Genomic DNA, 15,109 nt, shown 5'->3' on the forward strand with positions numbered 1-15,109 from the left:
AGGGACCAGATGAGTGAATATAGATCAATGTATAGGATAAAACAACCTATAGGGACCAGATGAGTGAATGAAGATCAATGTATGGGGTAAAACAACGTATATGGACCAGATGAGTGAATAAAGATGGATGTATAGAAGTCTTTATAGACCTGCTGAATGCATAAAAATATAGGTACTGTATAGGGTTACAGTACAGCAGCTTATGAGCCAGAGGTGTAGATAAAGATCAATGCTCAGGACAATCTCTATGGACCTGATAAGCACTTATAGATCAATATTTTTTTTTCTTTGCCGAGGAACGTGCTCTCGAATCACCCAAAGTTCAAGAAAAAGTGCAAACGTGTTACACTAAAAAAAACGTGCACAGAGGATGCGGTCTATCGCAAGCCCTTCTCCGATAGGAGAGAGACCCCCAACAAACCTTATCCTTCGCCTCCAGACCAAAAGGTACCTGCGAGGTTCCAGGTTCAATGTCCCTTTTCGCCGAAGCTACTAGGGGACCACAAATGCTCCCGGCCTCCCCCCTGGCGTTAGCCAATGTATCTGCCCGCAGAGCCGATAACGGTTGGTACCCTGCCCATGCAGGAGTACCCGGGGGTGTTTGCAGGGAGGTGCGGAACCTAATGGCCACACACACCTCCCCTAGACCGCCAGGAGGGACACCCAGAAGGGCCACCGCATCCTGCCATATCCTGTGAACACACAACACGCAAAAAGTGACACAGTGAGAATAAAATAAATAAATAAGTGAATGTGCGCAGATATACTGCCCGGACATCCGTCCGGATCTATAAATATCGCCACTTCCAGACTGGACACTGATCCCTCCCTTCTTATAAGGCGAGATATAATTGCGCATACGCACTATAATTATAATTGCGCATGCGCACTAATTTCATTACTAATTTTCGCATAAAAAAAAAAAAAAGAACGAACATAGCAAATATGCGAATTTCGCGAACATAGGACGAATATTCATCCATATATTCAAGAAATATCGCAAATTCAAATATGGCCCCTGCTGCTCATCGCTATTGCTCACATACACGCAGTGTCCGGCAGCTCATTCTACTGAATGGTCGAGGGCTAAACACTCAGACCCCGATCTATAAAAACAATGTGCCTCCAGCTGTTGCAAAACTACAACTCCCAGCATGTCCGGACAGCCAAAGGCTGTCCGGACATGCTGGGAGTTGTAGTTTTACAACTACCTCAAGCAAATTATGTTGCCACCCACTGAAGGGCTCATTCACACTACAGAATCCCTGCACGGAGATATTCCGGGCAAAGATTTAGTCTGGAGCGAAAAACAAGCCTCAAAAGATGGCAGTGCATTTCGGAGCGAATTCAGAGTCTGGGGTCCGGAATTTCCACTGTGGAACATCTGCCACGGATCCCATTGAGAACAATGGGCGGCTGCAGCACCGTTTTTTCAAGCGTAATTCCGCTCGTAAAATCCATAGAGTGAATGAGAACTAACGGCTGCATAATTGTGTTATGCACAAGAAAATTGCTGCAATTTTTATTATTATTATTATTATTATTATTAATAATATTATTATTATGATTATTATTATTATTATTGCAATGTATTTTCGGATTTGCGGGTCCCCCGCTGCAACACCTGCTGGATTGAATTTGTAATTGGAAAAATCTGCAATAAGTCCCAATTCCTTTTTTTATTTTACATTTTTTTTACAGTATTTGTGGTTAACATTTAAAAAATCCATTTTGCTGCAACTGTAAGGCTATGTTCACACGGCAAAATATCCACTTGGATTTCCGCATTGAAATCCGCATGGAAATTCTGCATGTGTTTTAAAGCCTATTCACTTCAATGGGATTCTGCAGTCCCATTCACACTGCGAAATTTCCCCTGCGTACGTTCCGCCGCTTCATTTCGCGTACTGTAAAAATATAAGTCTGTCTTGTAGTTTTGTGGAATTTGGCAGTGGAAACCTATTAAAGTCAATGGGGCTTTTTTTTTTTTTCTCTGCTAAATGCGGATTTTGTGCAAATTTCTTGCAGAATTTGCATGAATTCCTCGCAAAATTTTACTTTTGCAATGAATGGAGGCACTTTTGTAATGTGCACTGTGGGTTCATGCAGGATTCATGTGGAAATTCCGCACAAATTCCACGAACGATTAAAAGATGCGGAATTCCGGCCAAATTAATGCGGCTGCGGAATTCACTTATCTGTGCGGAATTACACCCGTGTGAACATAGCACAAAAGTTGTGCATTTTCAGAAACAGAAGAGATTCATTCAATTTGCCATATTTGACCCAGGTAATTTCACATGTGTTTTTTTTTTTTTTTTTTTTGGGTATAAAACACATAGGGGGAGAATTATCTAAACCTGTCCAGTGGAAAAGTTGCTGAGTTGCCCATAGCAACCAATCAGATCCCTTCTTTCATTTTTCAGAGGCCTTTTAAAAAAAGAAGCGATCTGATTGGTTGCTATGGGCAACTTTTCCTCTGGACAGGTTTTGATAAATCTATTCCTTAAAGAGTACCCCTCGTGATCTTGTTATATTTTATAATCCTCCCAGGTCACTGCCCCCATCATGATAAACCACCCCCGGCCTTTATTTTTATTATTTTATAGTTTTCTACCTTGATATTGCTCTGTATTTTCCGCTCAGTCTCAGTCAGATTCACAGACTGGGAAGGGGCGTTTCCCAGCAGGCGTGACATCATCTGAAGCCATACAGGGGAGAACTTACTCCCTCACTCTGCTACACACAGCCCAGAGCAGTTCAGTGTGAGATGAGCTATGATTGGCTAAGGCTGCACACACACCCCTCAGCACTCCAGACTGCATTTCCTTATTTTGGACTTCTGCCAGGCCAGCAGGAGTCCAAAGTCTGTGCAAGAGATGGGGGGAAATGTGCTCTGGACAAGTAGGGAGACACCTAGTGGCCTCTTTTTATTTATTTTTTTTTTTTGAAACAAAGTACTTTTTTGTGGCATATTTTTTTCATTTTTGGGTTAGTACGATCCAGCAGCTATGTTTTTTTTTTCCCAGTTTGTGGTGATTTTCTCCCATTTTTTATTTATTTGGTTATTTTTTCTTTCTTTAGATATGCCACTTCAGCAGCGAATCATTCTTTGCAGGCTTAGATACACTAGCTCAGCAGACTATGGCCGGCATTTATCATTGTAGTGTAAGTGAAGCATTTTTTTACACTTTTTTTGTGCGCTAGTAATGTGTAGGAGCGCCAAATTTATTAAATGGTCACAGAGCATTTGATATATTTTGTGCAGGTCACATTTTCTGAAATTTCTCTCTTCACATACACCAAAAAGCTAAGTCTGGGCTGGTGTAGTTTTAGAGACTTTTCAGTGGCTTTGCGCCTTTTTTGCGCCTTTTCACAAAAAGGCGCAGTTCATAAAACCCGTCCATATCATGTGTATTGCCAAAATCAGTGGATTGCAACTCAAAATCAGCAGAAATGTGTAAACCAAATGGCGCAAATAAACCCTGCTTGCACCTTTTTTGAGCCTTTTCTACACACAAAAAACACTCTAAAGACAATGATAAATGTCGGCCTGTGTCCCAACACTTGAGGAGATGTAGTGCGGGAAGGAGAGATGACTTAGACGCAACACGATTATTATATCTGGGAAATCCATTATTTGTTACTGTAAGAAAGGAAGAACGACAGAGCCCATTACCGGTAATGTGCGTGATGGACGCCAACACGTGAGCGCGGTGTCTGCATCTACAAGAATCCACATCACTACGCGGCTGTCCGTCATGACTATTTGTATAGAACATAATGAAATAAAACAAAAAAATACTAATACTCAGAAGCAATGTACACTGTTAATTGACCAAACACTGCCTGGTCACGAAGGGGTTAATCCCTCCAGAGCTTCTTCAGTCGATACGAAGGAGTTCTTAGATCCTTCTCCATGTTTCCCGCTATTGATCCAACGCTTTCAGCGCGGTTATTGACTGTGAAAAATTCCAGACCATCTGACACTTTACGGTTAAATCAGAGCAGTGGTCACAAACTGTGGCCCTCCAGATGTTGCAAAACTTCAATCCAAAGGATAGGGGATAAGATGTCTGATCGTGGGGGTCCGGCTGCTGGGACCTCCCGCGATCTCCTGGCCGGCAACCCGGCGTACTGAACATTTATGTTCAGAGCACCAGGATCAGGCGGCCGTGTTCGTGACATCACAACACGCCCCCTCCTTTCATGTCTATGGGAGGGGGCCTGACAAGTGACCATAGCCATAACGTCCGCTCCCATAGACATGAATGGAGGGGGCATGGTGTAAGGTCACGACCCCAGCCGCCCGAACGGGGTGTCGGCCAGGAGATGCCGGTGGTCCCCGCAGCTGGACCCCCTGGATAAGGGATAAGATGTCTAGGGGCGGAGTAGCCTTTTAACTCTGATTCAGTGATCGCAAACTGTGGCCCTCCAGATGTTAAAAGAACCCCTTTAAGAATTATCGGTTTAAAGGGGTATTTCAGTAAAAAAACATTTTTTTTTTTATATCAACTGGCTCCAGAAAGTTAAACAGATTTGTAAATCGTAATCCTTCCAGTACTTATCTGCTGCTGAAATTGAGTTGTTATTTCTCTCTGACCACAGTGCTCTCTGCTGACACCTATGTCCGTCTCAGGAACTGTCCAGAGTAGGAGCAAATCCCCATAGCAAACCTCTCCTGCTCTGGACAGTTACTGAGATAAACAAGTTTGCTATGGGGATTTGCTCCTACTCTGGACAGTTCCCGAGACAGTCAGAGGTGTCAGACAGAAAATAACAACTCAACTTCAGCAGCTGATGAGTACTGGAAGGATTAAGATTTTTTTTTTTTTTTTTTTTAATAGAAGTAATTTACAAATCTGTTTTTTTTCTAAAGCCAGTTGATGTGAAAAAGATTTTTTTTTTAACTGGAAACATTGGAAGTGAGACAAATCAGTATATGGGCTCCCAGTGATGGAGCAACAGAGGGGTGCGGAATATTTTTAGCAAAAATTGCATTACACTTGAAATCTTTTTTTGCTAAATTCACATGGTCTCCCACTGAAATATTTTTTTGTCAAATTTGCATCGTCTCCTAGTTACATTTTCTTATTGCTAAATTTTCATTGCCCCCCCCCCTCCTCCTCACTGAAATATTTAGCAAAATAGGTATTGTTTCCCGTTGAAAAATTTTTTTTTCCAAAATTTGATCCCCCCCACCCAAAAAAAAAAAAAAATATTCTTGCTAAAGTAGCATAGTATCCCATTAAAATATTTGTGCCAACTTTGCATTGTCGACTGAAAAAATTTTTTCCCTTTTTTTTTTTATTTGTGAAATGTGTCTTCCTTTTTGCATCGCCCCCTCCGTATGGTCTTCCTTTTTGCATCGCCCCCTCCCACTAAAATAATTTGCAAAATTGACACTGTAGCCTGTAATATTTTTGCTAATTTAGCATTTATTTTTTAAGTTTTGCAAAATTTTTCTTTTTTTCTTTGCTTAATTTTCATTGTCCCCAGTTAAGATATATTTGTTTTGCTAAATTTGCTCCCTCCCCTTCCCCCACTGAAATCATTAGCAAAGTTTGCATTGTATCCTATTAAAATATTATTGTAAAAAATTGCCTCATCCACCACTGGTTTTCCACAGATTATCATTTTTAATTTTTTTTTTTTTGTGAAATTTGCATTTTCTTCAATTGAGATATTTTTTTTGCTAGATTTGGATTGTCTCCCACTGAAACAATTTGTTTTGCAAAATTTGTATGGTCTTTTTCCCATTATAAAATTTGTTATTTCTTGCCCACTGAAATTTTTTAAATCATGTTTTGCAAAATTTGTATGGTCTTCCACTAGATTTTCTTTTCCATTATAATATTTGCATTGTCCACAGTTGAGATATTTATTTTGCTAACCCCCCCCCCCCCCCAAAAAAAAAAAAATCAATAGCAAAATTTGCATTGTATCCCTTTGAAATACATTTGTCAAATTTGCATAATTCCTCACTGGCCTTCCACTGAAATTTATTTTTCTTTTGTTTGTCTGTTGTTTTTTTTTTTTTTTTGTTTGTTTTGTTTTCGCGAAATTTGCATTATCTCCAGTTGAGATTTTTTTTACTTGCAAATTTGCATTGTCTCCCACTGAAATCTTTTGTTTTTCAAAATTTGTATGGTCTTTCAAAATCATTAGCAAAATTTGCAATACATTTTTTTTTTGTAAAATTTGCATCTTCCCTCACTGGTCTTCTATTGGAGTATTTTTATCATTATTAATTTTTTTTTTTTGAATTTTTTGCAAAATTTGCTCTGTCCACAGCTGAGATTTTTTTTTGTTTTGCTAAATTTGTCTTCCACTGAAATTTTTTGTTTTGCAAAATGTGTATGGTCTTCCACTGGATTTTCTTTTCCATTATAATATTTGCATTTTTCACAGTTGAGATATTTGTTTTGCGATATTTTCTCCCCCTTCCTCCCCACTAAAATCCTTAGTATAATTTGCATTGTATCCCATTGAAATATATTTGTAAAATTTGTATAATTTCCCCACTGGTCTTCCACTGAAATATTTATTTTTTTCTTTTGCAAAATTTTCATTGTCTCCTATTGTAATATTTTGTTTTGAAAAATTTGTATAGTCATCCACTATTTTTTTTTTCATTGGAAAATTAGCATTCTCAACATTTGCGGCCCCCTCCTCGCCCCCAAAAACAGCATTATCTCCCAATGAAATATTTTGGCAAAATTTGCACATTGTCTGCTTTTTAAGTACGGTATTTTTATTTTTTTGCAACATTTATTCTGGTCTTCTATTGAAATATTTTTTTTGGGGGGGGGGGGAAATTTGCTTCTATATTCTTCTTGACATGCTGCAGATTTTCAGGTCCTATCAGATGCTGAAATTCATTGGCAACTGGTAACCAATTCATTCAGGGCATGATGGGAGTTGTGGTTTTGTAACAGCTGGAGAGTCACAAGTTAGGAAACGCTGGTCTAAGAGCTCTTCAGCATTGACTATAGAAAAGTGGTCTCCAAACTGTGGACTTCCAGCTGTTGCAAAACTACAACTCCCAGCATGCCCGGACAGCCGAAGGCTGTCCGGGCATGCTGGGAGTTGTAGTTTTGCAAACGCTAGAAGTCCACAGATTGGAGACCACTAATCTATAGTGTATTACTAGTTTTGGAATATCTCACTTTAGCTGATGCTCATTGCTGGGATTTGTGGTTCTTCAATAGCTATCTATGCTATGTTAAAAAAAACTTTTTTTTATTTTTTTTATCAACTGGTGCCAGAAAGTTAAGCAGATTTGTAAATTACTTCTATTAAAAAAATCTTTATCCTTCCAGTACTTATTAGCTGCTGAATACTACAGAGGAAATTATTTTCTTTTTGGAACACAGAGCTCTCTGCTGGCATCACGAACACAGTGCTCTCTGCTGACATCTCTGTCCATTTTAGGAACTGTCCAGAGTAGGAGAAAATCCCCATCTTCAAACTTATGCTACTCTGGACAGTTCCTAAAATGGACAGAGATGTCAGCAGAGAGCACTTTGTTCGTGATGTCACCAGAGAGCTCTGTGTTCCAAAAAGAAAAGAATTTCCTCTGTAGTATTCAGCAGCTAATAAGTACTGGAAGGATTAAGATTTTTTAATATAAGTAAATTACAAATCTGTTTAACTTTCTGGCACCAGTTGATTAAAAAAAAACAAAACAAAAAAAACACAAGTTTTCCACGGGAGTACCCCTTTAAGTAGCGTAGAACAAAAAGTCCCAGAATGTCTCATTTCAGCTGCTGTTTGTTGTTGTGACTTATGGTTCATCCTTTAGCATTTATTCATTTCTGGGACTTGTTGTTCTTCAGTATCTGAAGAGTTGTAGTCCCAGAGTATCTCAATCTGTTATGGATTGCTGGGGCTTGTTGTTCTTCCGTAGCTATCTATGCGATGTTCAGTAGAGCAGAATTAGAAGTCCTGGAATATCTCACTTCATGTTATGTTTATTGCTGGGACTTGTTGTTCTCCAGTAGCTAAAGAGCTCTGGTCTCTGAATATCTAATTTAATCTGTTCATTGCTGGGACTTTTGGTTCTTCAGTAGCTATCTATGGTATGTTCAGTAGTGCAGAAATCCCAGAATATCTCATCAATTGCTGTGACTTGTGGTTCTTCAGTAGCTGAATAGCTGTTTCTCACTTCAGCAGTTGCTGAGACTTGTTGTTCTTCAGTAGATAAATAGCTGCAGTCTTAGAATATCTTACTTCATCTGTTGTTCTTTGCTGGAACTTGTTCAGTAGACAAGGTGCCATGCTCCAAGAATATCTTAAAGGGGTACTCCGGTGGAAATTTTTTATTTTTTAGGTCTGTATAAGTCAACTGGTGCCAGAAAGTTAAACAGATTTGTAAATGACTTCTATTAAAAAATCTTTACCCTTCCAGTACTTTTTAGCAGCTGTATGCTACCGAGGAAATTCTGTTATTTTTGAATATCTTTTTTTGTCTTGTCCACAGTGCTCTCTGCTGACACCTCTGTTCATGTCAGGAACTGTCCAGAGCAGGAGAGGTTTGCTATGGGGATTTTCTCCTGCTCTGGACAGTTCCTGATACGGACATCAGGTGTCAGCAGAGAGCACTGTGGACAAGACAAAAAAGAAATTCAAAAAGAAGAGAATTTCATCGGTAGCATACAGCTGCTAAAAAGTACTGGAAGGGTAAAGAATTTATCTTATAAAGACCTAAAAAAAAAATGTTTTTCACCGGAGTACCCCTTTAATACCAAATTTTAGCTGCTGTTTGTTGCTGGGACTTGTGGTTCTTCAGTGGCTGTATAGCTGTATACTCAGATTTTCTCACTTTAGCAGCTGATGTTCATTGCTGGGACTTGTGGTTCTTCAGTAGCTGAAAAGCTGCAGTCCCAGAATATCTTACAATCAGTTGTTCATTGCTGGGACTTGTGGTTCGTCAGTAGCCAGAGAGCTGCAGTTCCAGAATATCTCAAAACCGTTGCCATGAATTGCTGGGACTTGTGGTCCTTCAGTAGCTATCTATGCTAATTTTAGCTGTTGTTTGTTGCTGGGACTTGTGGTTCTTCAGTAGCCTAATAGCTGTATACCCAGACTCTCTGACTTCAGCAGCTATTTATTGCTGGGACTTGTGGTTTCTTTATCTGCACCTGTAGAGATGTGAGAGATGATGATCGCTTCTGGATCGGGTTTGCACATTATTTCTTAGATCCACCTTAAGAGATCTCGCGGCGGGGGCTCCCTGCGCATGCGCAGCGCCATGATTACTTGCGGTAGCTGTCAGTCAAGTGACGGGAAACGGGTCCGCGGGGCCGCGCGCTGAGAACTGAGGAGACCGGAGGAGAGAGGCCGAGCACCGGGGAGACCGGAGGAGAGAGGCCGAGCACCGGGGAGACCGGAGGAGAGAGGCCGAGCACCGGGGAGACCGGAGGAGAGAGGCCGAGCACCGGGGAGACCGGAGGAGAGAGGCCGAGCACCGGGGAGACCGGAGGAGAGAGGCCGAGCACCGGGGAGAGAGACCGGACACCGGGGTGAGCAAGAGACAGAGAAAACTGAGGGGAGTAGTGATGTGATCTGTATATAATGAGGGGAGTAGTGATGTGATCTGTATATAATGAGGGGAGTAGTGATGTGATCTGTATATAATGAGAGGAGTAGTGATGTGATCTGTATATAATGAGAGGAGTAGTGATGTGATCTGTATATAATGAGGGGAGTAGTGATGTGATCTCTATATAATGAGAGGAGTAGTGATGTGATCTCTATATAATGAGGGGAGTAGTGATGTGATCTGTATATAATGAGAGGAGTAGTGATGTGATCTCTATATAATGAGAGGAGTAGTGATGTGATCTCTATATAATGAGAGGAGTAGTGATGTGATCTGTATATAATGAGAGGAGTAGTGATGTGATCTCTATATAATGAGAGGAGTAGTGATGTGATCTCTATATAATGAGGGGAGTAGTGATGTGATCTCTATATAATGAGGGGAGTAGTGATGTGATCTGTATATAATGAGGAGTAGTGATGTGATCTGTATATAATGAGAGGAGTAGTGATGTGATCTGTATATAATGAGGGGAGTAGTGATGTGATCTGTATATAATGAGGGGAGTAGTGATGTGATCTGTATATAATGAGGGGAGTAGTGATGTGATCTGTATAATGAGAGGAGTAGTGATGTGATCTGTATATAATGAGAGGAGTAGTGATGTGATCTGTATATAATGAGAGGAGTAGTGATGTGATCTGTATATAATGAGGGGAGTAGTGATGTGATCTGTATATAATGAGGAGTAGTGATGTGATCTCTATATAATGAGGGGAGTAGTGATGTGATCTCTATATAATGAGAGAAGTAGTGATGTGATCTCTATATAATGAGGGGAGTAGTGATGTGATCTGTATATAATGAGGGGAGTAGTGATGTGATCTGTATATAATGAGGGGAGTAGTGATGTGATCTGTATATAATGAGAGGAGTAGTGATGTGATCTGTATATAATGAGAGGAGTAGTGATGTGATCTGTATATAATGAGGGGAGTAGTGATGTGATCTGTATATAATGAGGGGAGTAGTGATGTGATCTGTATATAATGAGAGGAGTAGTGATGTGATCTGTATATAATGAGAGGAGTAGTGATGTGATCTGTATATAATGAGGGGAGTAGTGATGTGATCTGTATATAATGAGAGGAGTAGTGATGTGATCTCTATATAATGAGAGGAGTAGTGATGTGATCTCTATATAATGAGGGGAGTAGTGATGTGATCTGTATATAATGAGGGGAGTAGTGATGTGATCTGTATATAATGAGGAGTAGTGATGTGATCTCTATATAATGAGGGGAGTAGTGATGTGATCTCTATATAATGAGAGGAGTAGTGATGTGATCTGTATATAATGAGGGGAGTAGTGATGTGATCTGTATATAATGAGGAGTAGTGATGTGATCTGTATATAATGAGGAGTAGTGATGTGATCTGTATATAATGAGAGGAGTAGTGATGTGATCTGTATATAATGAGGGGAGTAGTGATGTGATCTCTATATAATGAGGGGAGTAGTGATGTGATCTGTATATAATGAGGAGTAGTGATGTGATCTCTATATAATGAGGGGAGTAGTGATGTGATCTGTATATAATTTTTACCACCCTAGGTGAAAGCTAATTTTGCTGCCCCTTGACCCCGCCATTGGCTCCTCCCTCCTCCTCCATGTATGAAGGCACGCACCATGTCAGGATTTTGGTGATTGCCCCTGTCTGCCTAGGAGGTGCGCTGCGCTCCTCCAGCAGGATGAAAAATGCTGATTATTCTAGTACGGCTGGGATGGGGGGTTTTAGTTGATGGGCAGGGGCTTTGGATCGGTAGGGGCTTTAGATGCCAACTTCATTGCAGCGCGCAGAGCGGTGCCCCCATAAAGAGGGCGCTCTAGGTGGCTGCCTATGTTGCCTATAGGCAGAGCCAGCCCTGGGATTAGTGGGGTGGAGGTGGAAATTAAGTAGACTAGTGGAGGGTACAGTAGGATGAGGGTTGTAGTTACTGTGGAGAAGACTGCTTTCAGGAGGAGGATCATTCATAAGGGGATGTTGGGAGTAGTGTACAGTAAGATATCTAAGGGACACTGAGGGAGGGCATAGTGGGTAGGGATGGTGTATATAGTGGGTAGAAATAGTGCATATAGTGGGTAGGGATGGTGTATATAGAGGGTAGGAATAATGTATATAGTGGGTAGGGATGGTGCATATAGTGGGTAGGGATGGTGTATATAGTGGGTAGAGATGGTGTATATAGTGGCGGGTAGAAATAGTGTATATAGTGGATAGAAATAGTGTATATAGTGGGTAGAAATAGTGTATATAGTGGGTAGGGATGGTGTATATAGTGGCGGGTAGAAATAGTGTATATAGTGGGTACAGATGGTGTATATAGAGGGTAGGAATAATGTATATAGTGGGTAGGGATGGTGTATATAGTGGGTAGAAATAGTGCATATAGTGGGTAGGGATGGTGTATATAGTGGGTAGAAATAATGTATATAGTGGGTACAGATGGTGTATATAGTGGGTACAGATGGTGTATATAGTGGGTACAGATGGTGTATATAGTGGGTACAGATGGTGTATATAGTGGGTACAGATGGTGTATATAGTGGGTACAGATGGTGTATATAGTGGGTAGAAATAGTGCATATAGTGGGTACAGATGGTGTATATAGTGGGTACAGATGGTGTATATAGTGGGTAGAAATAGTGCATATAGTGGGTACAGATGGTGTATATAGTGGGTACAGATGGTGTATATAGTGGGTAGAAATAGTGTATATAGTGGGTAGGGATGATGTATATAGTGGCGGGTAGAAATAATGTATATAGTGGGTAGAAATAGTGTATATAGTGGGTAGAGATGGTGTATATAGTGGCGGGTAGAAATAATGTATATAGTGGGTAGAAATAGTGTATATAGTGGGTAGGGATGGTGTATATAGTGGGTAGAAATAGTGTATATAGTGGGTAGAGATGGTGTATATAGTGGCGGGTAGAAATAATGTATATAGTGGGTAGAAATAGTGTATATAGTGGGTAGGGATGGTGTATATAGTGGGTAGAAATAGTGTATATAGTGGGTACAGATGGTGTATATAGAGGGTAGAAATAATGTATATAGTGGGTAGGGATGGTGTATATAGTGGGTACAGATGGTGTATATAGTGGGTAGAAATAGTGTATATAGTGGCTCTCTATTCGCTCTCTCTCTATTCGCTCTCTCTATTATCTCTCTCACTCTATTCGCGCTCACTCTCTCTCTCTATTCGCGCTCACTCTCTCTCTCCGCGCTCACTCTCTCTCTCTATTCGCGCTCTCTCTCTCTCTCTATTCGCGCTCTCTCTCTCTCTTCGCTCTCTCTCTTCGCTCTCTCTCTTCGCTCTCTCTCTTCGCTATCTCTTTGCTCTCTCTTTGCTCTCTCTTTGCTCTCTCTTTGCTCTCTCTTTGCTCTCTCTTTGCTCTCTCTTTGCTCTCTCTTCGCTCGCTCTCTTCGCTCGCTCTCTCTCTTCGCTCTCTTCGCTCGCTCTCTCTTCGCTCGCTCTCTCTCTTCGCTCGCTCGCTCTCTCTCTTCGCTCGCTCGCTCTCTCTCTTCGCTCGCTCGCTCTCTCTCTTCGCTCGCTCTCTCTCTTCGCTCGCTCTCTCTCTTCGCTCGCTCGCTCTCTCTCTTCGCTCGCTCTCTCTCTCTCTTCGCTCGCTCTCTCTCTTCGCTCGCTCTCTCTCTTCGCTCGCTCTCTCTCTTCGCTCGCTCTCTCTCTCTCTTCGCTCGCTCTCTCTCTTCGCTCGCTCTGCTCTCTCTTTGCTCTCTCTCCTCTCTCTCTCTATTCGCTCTCTCTCTCTATTCGCGCTCTCTCTCTCTCTATTCGCGCTCTCTCTCTATTCGCTCGCTCTATTCTCTCTCTCACTCTCTCTCTATTCGCGCTCACTCTCTATTCGCGCTCACTCTCTCTCTATTCGCGCTCACTCTCTCTCTCTATTCGCGCTCACTCTCTCTCTCTATTCGCGCTCACTCTCTCTCTCTATTCGCGCTCACTCTCTCTCTCTATTCGCGCTCACTCTCTCTCTCTATTCGCGCTCACTCTCTCTCTCTATTCGCGCTCACTCTCTCTCTCTATTCGCGCTCACTCTCTCTCTCTATTCGCGCTCTCTCTCTCTCTCTATTCGCGCTCTCTCTCTCTCTATTCGCGCTCTCTCTCTCTATTCGCTCACTCTCTCTCTCTTTTCGCTCACTCTCTCTCTCTCTCTTCGCTCTCTCTCTCTTCGCTCTGTCTCTCTCTCTTCGCTCTGTCTCTCTCTCTCTTCGCTCTGTCTCTCTCTCTCTTCGCTCTCTCTCTCTCTCTTCGCTCTCTCTCTCTCTCTTCGCTCTCTCTCTCTCTCTTCGCTCTCTCTCTCTCTCTTCGCTCTCTCTCTCTCTCTTCGCTCTCTCTCTCTCTCTTCGCTCTCTCTCTCTCTCTTCGCTCTCTCTCTCTCTCTTCGCTCTCTCTCTCTCTCTTCGCTCTCTCTCTCTCTCTTCGCTCTCTCTCTCTCTCTTCGCTCTCTCTCTCTCTCTTCGCTCTCTCTCTCTCTCTTCGCTCTCTCTCTCTCTCTTCGCTCTCTCTCTCTCTCTTCGCTCTCTCTCTCTCTCTTCGCTCTCTCTCTCTCTCTCTTCGCTCTCTCTCTCTCTCTCTTCGCTCTCTCTCTCTCTCTCTTCGCTCTCTCTCTCTCTCTCTTCGCTCTCTCTCTCTCTCTCTTCGCTCTCTCTCTCTCTCTCTTCGCTCTCTCTCTCTCTCTTCGCTCTCTCTCTCTCTCTTCGCTCTCTCTCTCTCTCTTCGCTCTCTCTCTCTCTCTTCGCTCTCTCTCTCTCTCTTCGCTCTCTCTCTCTCTCTTCGCTCTCTCTCTCTCTCTTCGCTCTCTCTCTCTCTCCGCTCTCTCTCTCTCTCCGCTCTCTCTCTCTCTCCGCTCTCTCTCTCTCTCCGCTCTCTCTCTCTCTCCGCTCTCTCTCTCTCTCCGCTCTCTCTCTCTCCGCTCTCTCTCTCTCCGCTCTCTCTCTCTCCGCTCTCTCTCTCTCCGCTCTCTCTCTCTCCGCTCTCTCTCTCTCCGCTCTCTCTCTCTCCGCTCTCGCTCTCTCCGCTCTCTCTCGCTCTCTCCGCTCTCTCTCCGCTCTCTCCGCTCTCTCCGCTCTCTCCGCTCTCTCTCGCTCTCTCTCGCTCTCTCTCGCTCTCTCTCGCTCTCTCTCGCTCTCTCTCGCTCTCTCTCGCTCGCTCTCTCTTCGCTCGCTCGCTCTCTCTTCGCTCGCTCGCTCTCTCTTCGCTCGCTCGCTCTCTCTTCGCTCGCTCGCTCTCTCTTCGCTCGCTCTCTCTCTCTTCGCTCGCTCTCTCTCTCTTCGCTCGCTCTCTCTCTCTTCGCTCGCTCGCTCTCTCTTCGCTCGCTCGCTCTCTCTTCGCTCGCTCGCTCTCTCTTCGCTCGCTCTCTCTCTCTTCGCTCGCTCTCTCTCTATTCGCTCTCTCTCTCTTCGCTCGCGCTCTCTCTATTCGCTCTCTCTCTATTCGCTCTCTCTCTCTTCGCTCGCTCTCTCTCTATTCGCGCT

The 15,109-nt window shown here is 42.6% G+C and overlaps 1 protein-coding gene across 3 annotated transcripts in view; it reads left to right on the forward strand.

The window, feature by feature from the left end:
* Window positions 1–15,109, forward strand: part of JAK1 (Janus kinase 1) — a 188,713-nt gene that overhangs the window by 31,184 nt on the left and 142,420 nt on the right. The window contains exon 1 of one of the 3 annotated variants that reach the window (XM_056532838.1): window positions 9,224–9,524. The exons of the other annotated variants lie outside the window; for them this stretch is intronic. The gene's annotated coding sequence lies outside the window, so the exon portion shown is untranslated. Of the gene's footprint in view, window positions 1–9,223; window positions 9,525–15,109 lie in introns of those variants that run through there. 3 annotated transcript variants of the gene reach the window in all.

Source organism: Hyla sarda, chromosome 7 (assembly GCF_029499605.1).
Source record: "Hyla sarda isolate aHylSar1 chromosome 7, aHylSar1.hap1, whole genome shotgun sequence".
NCBI classification, from domain to species: domain Eukaryota; kingdom Metazoa; phylum Chordata; class Amphibia; order Anura; family Hylidae; genus Hyla; species Hyla sarda.